The sequence below is a fragment of the Erythranthe guttata genome, chromosome 1, assembly GCF_056151865.1.
Source record: "Erythranthe guttata isolate IM_541 chromosome 1, IM_541, whole genome shotgun sequence".
In the NCBI taxonomy this organism is placed as follows: domain Eukaryota; kingdom Viridiplantae; phylum Streptophyta; class Magnoliopsida; order Lamiales; family Phrymaceae; genus Erythranthe; species Erythranthe guttata.
Window position 1 is genome coordinate 8,734,446 of NC_142533.1, and position 14,898 is coordinate 8,749,343.

A 14,898-nucleotide genomic window follows, 5' to 3' on the forward strand; every position below is an offset into this window, starting at 1 on the left:
CTGCATATCGTGATCTGGGGATGCCACAAAAGGATTCCTGATCAAAACCCAGATCGCGATCCAGCATCCCATATCGCGATCTGGGGGGTTGTACAGAAGGCTTTTCGATCCAGACCCAGATTGCGATCCAGCATTTCCATATCGCAATCTGGTTACGACTTTTGAGAAAATATATTTTTTGCAAAGCTTCTTGAGGAAGCTTTGCATTAACTATAAATAGAAAGGCCCTTTCATTCTTCATTCTTCTTCAACTTTTTACGGTTTTTCGACAGTTCATCGCGTGAATCGTCAACGGGGGTTTCGACTTCTTCATTTACGTTTTGTTCTTCATTTCTTGTGTACATTCTTTTGAAACTATGTTTGTTATGAACTAAGGACATTTTCTTCTAGGGTAATGAAACCTTGTATATATTTATTTCGATCTTCATTTATGTTATCTATTTGTCGTGTTTTGATTTTGTTTATGTTTTCGTGTATTAAATACTTCTGATTGGTTGATCATCTCTTGGATTGATATTAAATAGGAATGATTTCGAGAGAGGATTTCTTGTTTGAAGTTAGGAAAACATAGATCGGGTTGTGGAAACAGAGGCGTAATGCACCCCGGGTAGCCCTTAAGGACTTGATCTAAATGCTCTCTTAATAGCAGGTTCTGAACGGAGACGTCGGACCTGTGTTTTAGCGTTTGGGTTGACAAATAGGAATGTGACTTTAGATAACGGATTTATAGATCGTTGTAGATTATGCACATGTGGATTTTTCCCTAGAAGTCCCTTTTAAATCGAAACCCTCCCGTTTAGAGTTGTCACTATTTTATTTACGTATATTCTATATATTTGCATGTTCGCGATCTTGTTTTTTTATTAAACTAGGTTTATCACCATTTCAACCATTTACGACCGGCTAGATAATATAACGATAATATAATTACATTACTCAACATGTGAATCTATATGTCCCTGTGGATCGATATCGGAACCACTGTTCTGCAAAATGCGATACTGTATACTTGCGGTACTTTATACGTGAGGAAAATGCATATCACTGATGTAGGTATTATTTATCCGATTTATTATAGCGCATGGGTGAGCTCCGTTCAATGTGTTCCTAAGAAATGAGGTATGACGGTTATCCGTAATGCAAATAATGAATTAATTCCCTCTAGAACAACGACGGGTTGGCGAATTTGCATGGATTATAAGAAGTTAAATAAAGCCACTAAAAAGGATCACTTTCCTTTACGTTTTATTGATCAAATGCTTGATAGGTTGGCGGGTAAGGAATTTTATTGTTTTTAAGATGGATATTTGGGGTATAATCGAATTGCCATTGCACCGGATGATCAACACAAAACCATGTTTACATGCCCTTACGGTACTTTTGCATTTAGACGCATGCCTTTTAGCTTATGTAATGCACCTGCTACTTTTCAGCGGTACATGATGGCTATTTTCACCGATATGGTAGAGAACGGTTTAAAGGTGTTTATGGATGACTTCTCTATTTTCGGTGATACTTTTGACACTTGTCTTTTCATGCTAGCTACGGTTTTACGCAGGTGCGAAGAAACCAACTTGGTGCTAAATTAGGAGAAGTGTCAAGAATCGTGCTTGGGCGTAAAATCTCGCGTGAAGGCTTGGAAGTGGACAAATCAAAGATTTCCACAATTGGAAACCTTCCACCACCTATTTCGGTCAAAGGAATTAGGAGTTTTCTTGGACATGCGGGTTTTTATAGGCGTTTTATAAAGGATTTTTCAAAAATTGCCAAGCCCCTATGTAACCTACTCGAGAAGGAGACAAAATTCAATTTTGACGGTGAGTGTCTTCGAGCTTTCAACGAGCTTAAACAAAGGTTAGTATCCGCTCATATTATTTGTGTGTCGAATTGGGAAAAACAGTTTGAGCTTATGTGCGATGCTAGTGATTGTGCGGTTGGTGCCTTCTTAGGTCAAAGGAGAGAGAAAAAATTTCGATCAATTTATTAGGCTAGTTGAACTCTTAACGATGCGCAATTAAATTACACTACTACGGAAAAAGAGTTGTTAGCTGTTGTTTTTGCTTTCGAAAATTTTCGCTCTTAATGGTTAGGACCTAAAGTTGTCTTTACTGATCACGCTGCCTTCAGATACTTGTTTACTAAAAAGGATGTAAAACCTACGCTTATTAGGTGGATTTTAATGTTGCCTTGAGTGATATTTTGGGTCTCTGGCACCGAATCCTGTCCATATTCACTCACCCCTAGAAAATAGGTTCGGACTTAAAGTTATATTTGCACTTTGGTAGAATTGAACTCCGATGATAGCCATCCATTTCTTGTCATCTTGTAAAATTGTCCAGCAATGATCAAAGTTAAATAAAAATCGCTCACCACTAAGGTATAGTAGTGTTGCGTCATCCAACTGTGAATAACAAAAATATCAAACATTTAATATATAAAATATTAAATAAGAAATAAAAAAAAAACACGACATAAATAACAATCACATTGTCAATGGCACTTGCTCCGCTTCTTGGCCTCAAAGTTATTTGAGCAACACATTCAGCATTGTACAACTTTGATTGATTTTCGTCCAGTGGGATTTCAAACTTTTTGTTGTTCCCTTTTAACCTCCATCAGGAACCAACTCGTAATTTTTTTCTTGTATTCGCTTCCACATTGTAGTTATTGATTGATTTTTTTTCCAATAAGTGGAATTTCACTAATCGCTATATAAGCTCGGCACCAAGATGCATCCTCTTCAGAAGAAAAATAACGCCCCCTTGAACTTCCTTCAAGATCTTCCATTGCTGTTAAAAAACAATTAAATAGTAAGTCATTAAAATAAATATAAATTAAAAAATTAAATTTATTAAACTTAAAAAAAATTAATTACTAAAAAAAAAGACTAATTAAATACTTATTGTGCACCGCCTTTCACCTCCACAAGTTTTTTTTTCTTTTCTTTTCTCTCTTCTAACCTAACACGCCTCTTCTTCCCCCAATTTTATTCACTCGGTTCCTACAACGCAGCCATCCACAGAGAGAAAGAAAAAAATTTTGTGTTGCTAATTTCTTCAAGAACTGAAGTAAAACCCAGCCTCTTACTTCTAATTTCTTCATTTACTGAGCCATAAATGCAACCATGTTCCGAATTTCTACGAGTATTGAAGAGAAAAAAGAAAAGAAAAAAAAATCACAATCTGAAGATTTAGATGTGACGAAGAAGATGAAGAACAATTAAAGGTATTTATGTTTTTTCATTATTTTTTTCTTACCGTAGAAAACCAACAGTCATATTTGCAAATCATTCAAATTTTATTTTTTATTTAAAAAAATTAAAGTCAAAATTTAAATTCAAGAAATTTGGTTTTGTTTGAAGTTGGGTCCCATTAAATCAGAGTCTCCAAACCAATACCTATATTTAGGAACAAGTTTGCCTATTTTGCAAAAATCTGAAAATTTAGAGCCCCTCTAAATTTCTTGTTGGTGTTGGATTTTGTTGCACAATTTCTATATTATTAAGCCAAATGAAGTTTAGAGACTTCATTGGAGATGCCCTAATAGGGTGTTGCTTTCCCATTTTTATGCAGTTTGGTTTAGGGGTACTGTTTTCCTTGCGTGGACCCCCAATGTTTTTTAATGAAGCTCCATTGTACTTTCATAACTATACAATGGACTAAAAATAATTTGTCCGAAAAAAAATATTAACCAGGATCACCTAATTAATTTGCTAAACTTAATATTATTCATTCATCTATTCTTTTAGTTTATAATAAAATTTATTTATTGTTTAAAATATATATTAAACATTGTATATTAATGTACATTTTGGTGGAATTTTACACATAATATACTAAATAATGTATTTTTAGAGTTAATTAAGGATAATTTAATTTAAGCCTAATAATTTATTCATATCTTGGAATTTTCTATTATCTACATAAGAGTTTAAGAGAAACAAGATCACTTTAACCATTAACATGGACAAGAACCTTTACAAAGATTATATTAGTGGTAAACATTTAGAATTTTATTGAATTTTATTTCAATATTTTATTTGGTCATTCATATTGCATAATAACTAGCAACTTATTTTATATAAAATTAATCATGTATAATTTTATTTATTTATAAAGCAATTAATAATGTGCAATTTTAAGCAATTAAATTTTAAATAGTGTAAAGTATTGACAAAGGTAGTAAGAATCACGTGCATTGCATGTGGTACCAACTAGTAAATTCAAAAGGGGAAAAATAAAATTTGAATCATTAAAGTAAAATTAGATCATATGAAACTTGTTGTCATCTTTAAGAAACTTTCGAAAATCTTAAAATATCTTTTATATCTTATTTTTTATGCAATGACTCATTAACTTAATTTCTTATAATTCAGGAGGTTGTTATAATTACTCCACTTACCTAGTTAAATTTTATATATATATATATATATATATATATATATATATATATATATATATATATATATATATATATATAGAGGATCACATGTGCAGTTCTTTTTCTAGTATAGTTTTTAAATGTAGTAAACAAAATAGGGTAGTTTTCCTAAGTGTAAGAAGAGTGTAAATTATTGGGAAGAACGAGACCCTTGACGGAACGGAAAAAATAATAATTGGGAAGAACGAGACTCTTGACGGAACGGAAAAATAATAATTGGGAAGAACGAGACCCTTGACGGAAGAAAAAATGAAAAAAAGAAGAAAAAAGAAAATTGGGAACGGATAATTGGTAAAAGAAGAGTGTAAATTATTTTTTAAATTAAAAAAAGAATTTAAATTAAAAAAAGAGACCCCACTAATCCCTCTAATCCCTCTAATTTCCTATTAATAGGAGAAAGTAACAATAACTAAAACATGACTATAATTTATGTATTTGAGGAAAGGAAAATAGCAATCATGCATATATTTTTTTTTTACAGAAAATAACAAATAAAATTGAAGACTATGATTCTTAAAAAATATAATTAATGAATTGAAAAAAAGTATTAAATAATAAAATATAAGAAAACCCATGCAACACTTCTGTCAAACTTATGCCAACTCATTATTCATACTGTAATGAATGTATGGGCGACGGTATGGCAACATACATACTGCTCATACATTTTTCGCCTATAAATAGAATGTTGCGTGCTGCAAGTTTTAATATCATTACATATTCAGTAAACATAAACATTTGCAAATTCTTTCTCAGTTCAATTATAACAAATCTTCTTTTATTTTGTCTTAACCTCGGTTCATTGATAGTATAAGAAAAAGAAGTATTCAACTACCAACGAATCTTCTCTTATTATAAGGTACAATTTGATATGTTTATAGTTTTGTAATTTATAATTCATATGTTGCTAAAAGTTTATAGTTTATAATTTATTAGTTATATTCATAAATTTTGATAATATTTGTAGTTTATAATTCGTATTTTTAAGCAATACCAAAATTAGTATTGAGCTCTAATTGCACTCTCTTTTTCTACAATCATGTAGAATGGGTCCAAAACCCGATATCGGTTGGGAATTCGGCGACATGGTTGGTGACAATCGAAGAAAAATCAAATGTAAATTCTGTCACGTAGTAACTACAGGCGAGATAACAAGATTGAAACAAAATATCGCCCACGTGTCTGGAGAAGTAGAGGCATGTAGAAAGGCTCCTAAAGAAATTTCGATAATGTTGTGAAAACATCTTCACGATTCCAAAGCTGTTAGGGCAAAGATGAAAAAATGAAAAGAAACAGCTATAATGTCCATTCGTGAAGAGAGTAGGGACATTGATGTTAGTTCCGAAAGTAGCAGCGGGGATGATGATGAAAAAGGTTCCCAATACGCAAATAGAGAGCACTTATCCGAAATGGAGAAAAAACAATTGCGGAATGCGGTGAGGGAAAGTCGAAAGCAAGCTTTCGACGAAGAAGAGCGTAGACGATATGATGACGGTATATGAACTTTTATATCCTACTCAATTGTTATATTTAAACAACATGTTAATTAATTTGTTTTATTTAATTGTAGGGCATGCCGGTGGTACTTCGTCTCGAGGTCAAACATCAGGTGAAACGAGGAATATTCCGTATCTTCAGCGTTAGAGAAGGATCCACAAAGTCTTCACACGAGGTTGATCCTCTAATGTTTCCAACAAAGCAAAAAAGTCTCAAACAGTGGTTCGCTCCTCACAAAATCAAAGCAGTTGGTAAGGCCGTTTAAATTTGGTTTTTATTTAATGCTATTCCATTTCACGCTGCTGATAGTGGTCCCTATTATCAATCGATGATACAAACTATTGCTGAGGCTGCACCTGGAATTACGGGTCCTTCTGGCCGTCAAATTGGTAGTACTTATCTAGATGATGAAGTTCTTGAAATTGACGGGTATATATCCACTTTAAAATCAAAATGGCCCGAATATGGTTGTACAATCATGTGTGATGGGTGGAGTACTAAAAATAAGCATCCGATCATTAATTTTATGATATATTGTGATCGATCAATGATATATCATACTTCTGTGGATTGTACTGGTAAAATAAAGAATGCATATTTTATTTTGTCTCTTATCAATAAAGTTATCGATGAGATAGGGGAGAAAAATATTGTACAAGTTGTTACAGATAGTGAAGCTTCGAACAAAGTTGCTGGGACAAGGTTGATGTTGGAAAGGCCGCATATATTTTGGTCGCCTTGCGCACCACATTGCATCGATTTAATGTTGGAAGATATCGGTAAGATGTCCAAAATTCATAAATGCATAGAAAATGCAAAGAAAATTACAAGTTTTATTTACAACAATGATAAAGTAGTGAATCTTATGAAATCGTTCACAAAAGAAAGAGAGTTGTTAAGACCAGGAATTACAAGATTTGCAACAATATTTATTGCTATTGAAAGTCTTGTTCGACATTCTATGGAATTGAAGATGATGTGTACGACAGCTGAGTGGGAGAGTTATAATAACACTTCAAAACGAAGGACTGAAGCTGAAAGGGTGTCAAGTATCATATTGGATAACAAATTTTGGAAGAAAGCCCGTGAAGTTTGTTTAGTCATGGAACCACTTGTGAAGGTTCTAAAACTGGTGGATCAAGATAAGAAGCCCACATTAGCAGTTGTTTATGAAGCTATGGATATGGTGAAATTGGGAATAAAAGGGGCCGTTAAAGATTGTCAAACTTACTGGACTGTGATAGACGAGAGGTGGTACAAAATGTTATTTGAGCAACACATTCAGCAAATCTTGCTCCGCTTTGATTGATTTTCGTCCAGTGGGATTTCAAACTTTTTGTTGTTCCCTTTTCACCTCCATCAGGAACCAACTCGTAACAAAATGTTATTAAAGATTGTCAAACTTACTGGACTTGCTCCGCTTCTTGGCCTCAAAGTTATTTGAGCAACACATTCAGCAAATCTTGTACAACTTTGATTGATTTTCGTCCAGTGGGATTTCAAACTTTTTGCTGTTCCCTTTTCACCTCCATCAGGAACCAACTCGTAATTTTTTTCTTGTATCCGCTTCCACATTGTAGTTATTGATTGATTTTTTTTTCCAATAAGTGGATTTTCACTAATCGCTATATAAGCTCGGCACCAAGATGCATCCTCTTCAGAAGAAAAATTACGCCCCCTTGAACTTCCTTCAAGATCTTCCATTGCTGTTAAAAAACAATTAAAGAGTAAGTCATTAAACTAAATATAAATTAAAAAATTAAATTTATTAAACTTAAAAAAAATTAATTACTCAAAAAAAAAAAAAGACAAATTAAATACTTATTGTGCACCGCCTTTCACCTCCACAAGTTTTTTTTTTTTTCTTTTCTCTCTTCTAACCTAACACGCCTCTTCTTCCCCCAATTTTATTCACTCAGTTCCTACAACGCAGCCAGCCACAGAGAGAAAGAAAAAAAATTTGTGTTGCTAATTTCTTCAAGAACTGAAGTAAAACCCAGCCTCTTACTTCTAATTTCTTCATTTACTGAGCCATAAATCCAACCAAATTCCGAATTTCTACGAGTATTGAAGAGAAAAAAGAAAAGAAAAAAAAAATCACAATCTGAAGATTTAGATGTGATGAAGAAGATGAAGAACAATTAGAGGTATTTATGTTTTTTCATTATTTTTTTCTTACCGTTGAAAACCAACGGTCATATTTACAAATCATTCAAATTTTAATTTTTATTTAAAAAAATTAAAGTCAAAATTTAAATTCAAGAAATTTGGTTTTGTTTGAAGTTGGGTCCCATTAAATCAGAGTCTCCAAACCAATACCTATATTTAGGAACAAGTTTGCCTATTTTGCAAAAATATGAAAATTTAGAGCCCCTCTAAATTTCTTGTTGGTGTTGGATTTTGTTGCACAATTTCTATATTATTAAGCCAAGTGAAGTTTAGAGACGTCATTGGAGATGCCCTAATAGGGTGTTGCTTTCCCATTTTTATGCAGTTTGGTTTAGGGGTACTCTTTTCCTTGCGTGGACCCCCAATGTTTTTTAATGAAGCTCCATTATACTTTCATAACTATACAATGGACTAAAAATAATTTGTCCGAAAAAAAATATTAACCAGGATCACCTAATTAATTTGCTAAACTTAATATTATTCATTCATCTATTCTTTTAGTTTCTAATAAAATTTATTTATTGTTTAAAATATATATTAAACATTGTATATTAATGTACATTTTGGTGGAATTGTACACATAATATACTAAATAATGTATTTTTAGAGTTAATTAAGGATAATTTAATTTAAGCCTAATAATTTATTCATATCTTGGAATTTTCTATTATCTACATAAGAGTTTAAGAGAAACAAGATCACTTTAACCATTAACATGGACAAGAACCTTTACAAAGATTATATTAGTGGTAAACATTTAGAATTTTATTGAATTTTATTTCAATATTTTATTTGGTCATTCATATTGCATAATAACTAGCAACTTATTTTATATAAAATTAATCATGTATAATTTTATTTATTTATAAAGCAATTAATAATGTGCAATTTTAAGCAATTAAATTTTAAATAGTGTAAAGTATTGACTAAGGTAGTAAGAATCACGTGCATTGCATGTGGTACCAACTAGTAAATTCAAAAGGGGAAAAATAAAATTTGAATCATTAAAGTAAAATTAGATCATATGAAACTTGTTGTCATCTTTAAGAAACTTTCGAAAATCTTAAAATATCTTTTATATCTTATTTTTTATGCAATGACTCATTAACTTAATTTCTTATAATTCAGGAGGTTGTTATAATTACTCCACTTACCTAGTTAAATTTTATATATATATATATATATATATATATATATATATAGAGGATCACATGTGCAATTGTTTTTCTAGTATAGTTTTTAAATGTAGTAAACAAAATAGGGTAGTTTTCGTAAGTGTAAGAAGAGTGTAAATTATTGGGAAGAACGAGACCCTTGACGGAACGGAAAAAATAATAATTGGGAAGAACGAGACCCTTGACGGAACGGAAAAATAATAATTGGGAAGAACGAGACCCTTGACGGAAGAAAAAATGTAAAAAAAGAAGAAAAAAGAAAATTGGGAACGGATAATTGGTAAAAGAAGAGTGTAAATTATTTTTTAAATTAAAAAAAGAATTTAAATTAAAAAAAGAGACCCCACTAATCCCTCTAATCCCTCTAATTTCCTATTAATAGGAGAAAGTAACAATAACTAAAACATGACTATAATTTATGTATTTGAGGAAAGGAAAATAGCAATCATGCATATATTTTTTTTTACAGAAAATAACAAATAAAATTGAAGACTATGATTCTTAAAAAATATAATTAATGAATTGAAAAAAAGTATTAAATAATAAAATATAAGAAAACCCATGCAACACTTCTGTCAAACTTATGCCAACTCATTATTCATACTGTAATGAATGTATGGGCGACGGTATGGCAACATACATACTGCTCATACATTTTTCGCCTATAAATAGAATGTTGCGTGCTGCAAGTTTTAATATCATTACATATTCAGTAAACATAAACATTTGCAAATTCTTTCTCAGTTCAATTATCACAATTCTTCTTTTATTTTGTCTTAACCTCGGTTCATTGATAGTATAAGAAAAAGAAGTGTTCAACTACCAACGAATCTTCTCTTATTATAAGGTACAATTTGATATGTTTATAGTTTTGTAATTTATAATTCGTATGTTGCTAAAAGTTTGTAGTTTATAATTTATTAGTTATATTCATAAATTTTGATAATATTTGTAGTTTATAATTCGTATTTTTAAGCAATACCAAAATTAGTATTGAGCTCTAATTGCACTCTCTTTTTCTACAATCATGTAGAATGGGTCCAAAACCCGATATCGGTTGGGAATTCGGCGACATGGTTGGTGACAATCGAAGAAAAATCAAATGTAAATTCTGTCACGTAGTAACTACAGGCGAGATAACAAGATTGAAACAAAATATCGCCCACGTGTCTGGAGAAGTAGAGGCATGTAGAAAGGCTCCTAAAGAAATTTCGATAATGTTGTGAAAACATCTTCACGATTCCAAAGCTGTTAGGGCAAAGATGAAAAAATGAAAAGAAACAGCTATAATGTCCATTCGTGAAGAGAGTAGGGACATTCATGATGTTAGTTCCGAAAGTAGCAGCGGGGATGATGATGAAAAAGGTTCCCAATACGCAAATAGAGAGCACTTATCCGAAATGGAGAAAAAACAATTGCGGAATGCGGTGAGGGAAAGTCGAAAGCAAGCTTTCGACGAAGAAGAGCGTAGACGATATGATGACGGTATATGAACTTTTATATCCTACTCAATTGTTATATTCAAACAACATGTTAATTAATTTGTTTTATTTAATTGTAGGGCATGCCGGTGGTACTTCGTCTCGAGGTCAAACATCAGGTGAAACAAGGAATATTCCGTACCTTCAGCGTTAGAGAAGGATCCACAAAGTCTTCACACGAGGTTGATCCTCTAATGTTTCCAACAAAGCAAAAAAGTCTCGAACAGTGGTTCGCTCCTCACAAAATCAAAGCAGTTGGTAAGGCCGTTTAAATTTGGTTTTTATTTAATGCTATTCCATTTCACGCTGCTGATAGTGGTCCCTATTATCAATCGATGATACAAACTATTGCTGAGGCTGGACCTGGAATTACGGGTCCTTCTGGCCGTCAAATTGGTAGTACTTATCTAGATGATGAAGTTCTTGAAACTGACGGGTATATATCCACTTTAAAATCAAAATGGCCCGAATATGGTTGTACAATCATGTGTGATGGGTGGAGTACTAAAAATAAGCATCCGATCATTAATTTTATGATATATTGTGATCGATCAATGATATATCATACTTCTGTGGATTGTACTGGTAAAATAAAGAATGCAGGTTTTATTTTATCTCTTATCAATAAAGTTATCGATGAGATAGGGGAGAAAAATATTGCACAAGTTGTTACAGATAGTGAAGCTTCGAACAAAGTTGCTGGGACAAGGTTGATGTTGGAAAGGCCGCATATATTTTGGTCGCCTTGCGCACCACATTGCATCGATTTAATGTTGGAAGATATCGGTAAGATGTCCAAAATTCATAAATGCATAGAAAATGCAAAGAAAATTACAAGTTTTATTAACAACAATGATAAAGTAGTGAATCTTATGAAATCGTTCACAAAAGAAAGAGAGTTGTTAAGACCAGGAATTACAAGATTTGCAACAGTATTTATTGCTATTGAAAGACTTGTTCGACATTCTATGGAATTGAAGATGATGTGTACGACAGCTGAGTGGGAGAGTTATAATAACACTTCATAACGAAGGACCGAAGCTGAAAGGGTGTCAAGTATCATATTGGATAACAAATTTTGGAAGAAAGCCCGTGAAGTTTGTTTAGTCATGGAACCACTTGTGAAGGTTCTAAAACTGGTGGATCAAGATAAGAAGCCCACATTAGCAATTGTTTATGAAGCTATTGATAGGGCGAAATTGGGAATAAAAGGGGCCGTTAAAGATTGTCAAACTTACTGGACTGTGATAGACGAGAGGTGGTACAAAATGTTGCATCAATATTTACATGTTGCACGTAATCTAAAGCTTTATTTAAAATACTTGTCTTTTGGTTCAAATCATTTATGTTTATTAATTTTTTGTGTACGTTTCTTGATGCGCATTCATGTCCTTGAATTGTAGTAGATATTTTCATTCTCTTTCGAAATGCCTCAACATTAGCGGAATTTCAAAAATTTTAGAAATTGCATTAATTTATAATCTATTAAAATAAATTCAAACATAATGAGAATTTTCACAATATTTCACTGTTTTCCGAAATTTTCGAGCGAAGTGATTGAAAATCCAAAAAAAATCAACAAAAATGCAATAAATACAACCTTACGTAGAAAAAAAACAATATACAACACATAGTTTTGAATATGAAAAAATGCAACATATAGTTGTGATCCCAATTAATTAATATCATGATTTTTAGTTTATTTGGCCCTTATTCATAGTTTTCATATAAAATATAACATACATTATTTTATGGAATTACAACAATATATCATAAAATTATATTATATATTTCGAAAAACAATCAAATGATTATTATATATATACATGATGTTTTTTTTGTTCATCATATATCTAATGATTTTTAAATTATTAAAATATGTTATTGAAATGATGTTTAATGATGTCAAGTATAAATGTATTAATACTAGCTTATCGTCAAATTAAGTTAATTAATTGTTGAATCTTTTGTGCATTAAATATTAAATCATTAACAAGGATCACAAGGTTTCCGTTTCTAATAGTTTGTAATAGTTCTAAGGGTATCTCCAATAGTGTCTCCAAACCGGGTCTCCAAATTTTGTTTTGGAGACCCGGTAAAATTTGAAAGTCTCTAAAAAACAATCCACAATGGGAGGGCTCTATAATTTTGAGTCTCTAAATCATGTTTCGGATTATTTTATGTAGTAATTTGTTTATGGCTCAAATTTTATTCATATACGAGATTGTGAAAAAATAAATTTTATTTGAACAATCTTAATTATTTGTAATTCGCATTTTGATCAAAAAAATGAAAGTTTCTGAAAAGATATGAAATATTAAACTACAATCGTTGGATATAATTTCAATTGATCTCGTCCATTAAATTATTATCTAATTATTTTATTCACATCTCCTCCATAAAAAATTCTAAAAATATCTGAAATATTGAACTACAACCATACGATATGATTTCAATTGATCTCGTCCGTTAATTTTTTACCTAATCATCTTATGCACATCTTGATGATCCTATTCAGATTTTAATTATCTTATACAACAACCAAGGCCACACAATGATGTCGAAGAAGTACGTGGAATACCAATCACTCATGTTGGGTTCACAGGGAAAGTGTAAAACACAACACGGATGAACATCATCACGCCGGAATTCCATAAGAAGGGATCGAAGAGCTGCGCATGAGCGACTTATGAACGATTACTTTGTAGATCATCCTTTATATCCTCCTCAAGATTTTCGAACTAGAAATCGCATGAGGCGTGAATTATTTTTACGAATTATGAATGATATCGTGCATTTTGACGATTACTTTAGGCAAAAGCCGGATGCCTCCAGAAAGCAAGGTTTCTCACCCCATGTCAAGATGACTGATACACTTCGTATACTCGCTTACAGATATCCTGCAGATGACGATCACATCTTCAGATGCTTTGAAGCATTTTTGTCGTGCTGTCAATGCAGTGCATGGTGAGGAGCATCTTCAATGACCTAACAATGCAGACATGGTTACACTACTTAGAAAAGCAGAGCAACGGGGATTTCCTGGAATGCTAGGAAATGTGGAATGTTATGCATTGGGAATGGAAAAAATTGTCCCACCGCTTGGGTTGGTACATATTCTGGGCGCCATGGCAAACATACAATAATACTTGAAGCCGTAGCATCATATGATACTTGGATTTGGCATTCATACTTTGGTCCACCAGGTGCTTATAATGATCTTAATGTATTATATAGCTCAACTATTTTCAATGATGTTGTCGGAGGTCTAGCCACAAATATTCGATTTACTATAAATGGTAGAGTATACAAGCAATGATATTATCTACCAGATGGTATATATCCACGTTGGTCAACTATTGTTCAAGCAATTCCCGATCCACAAGGACGCGATAAAAAATTATTTACGAGTTTGCAAGAGGCATATCGAATGGATGTTGAAAGAACTTTTGGCATTCTCCAATCTCGATTTGAGTTTATTACAGGACCTGGTCCATTATGGCACAATGCACAAATTGGTGAAATGTTGTATAATTCTTCATAATATGATCGTGGAAGACAAGCGCAATCAAGAAGGTGACGATTTTGTCGAGCACGTGGAGCAGCAACCTGTTGATTGAGACCCGATAACGATTGTAGAATATTTAAGCAACCGTGCCGGACTTACATATACAACTCGCTATTTTATGCTCCGAAATGATCTCGTCGAGCATGTCTGGAAAGAGTATCGAGATGGAAATTTGAATGTTTAATTTTTATCGTTGTAATCATGTTGTAAGATGGTTATTCATTTTCTTGTTTTTTTGTTTTCGTTACTTGTATTTTAAGAGATATTTTGCATATTAATCCTCGTTTTTGATTGTCTATAAACTCAATATTTGAAATTATATAAAAAATTTAATATTAATATTAATAACTTATTAGACATTACTAAAAATTCAAATTAACAATTAAATAACGACATTTAAGATAATCAACGATAATCTAAAACATAAACCATTAAAATAACATCAAGATACTTAATCACATGGAGGCATTTCGGGGTGATAGACATCATCGTCAAAATTCAGTGAACGAGATGATCTTTTTGCAATAATGGCATTTTGTTGTTCAATCAACCATGCTTTCCTCTCCGG

The 14,898-nt window shown here is 32.1% G+C and overlaps 2 pseudogenes; both read left to right on the forward strand.

Annotated features, from left to right (window-relative positions):
* The first annotated feature begins 5,486 nt into the window (after positions 1-5,486).
* On the forward strand, positions 5,487-7,246 carry LOC148772785 (uncharacterized; annotated as a pseudogene).
* A 3,069-nt stretch (positions 7,247-10,315) lies between these two features.
* On the forward strand, positions 10,316-13,749 carry LOC105966402 (uncharacterized; annotated as a pseudogene).
* Positions 13,750-14,898: the final 1,149 nt, after the last annotated feature.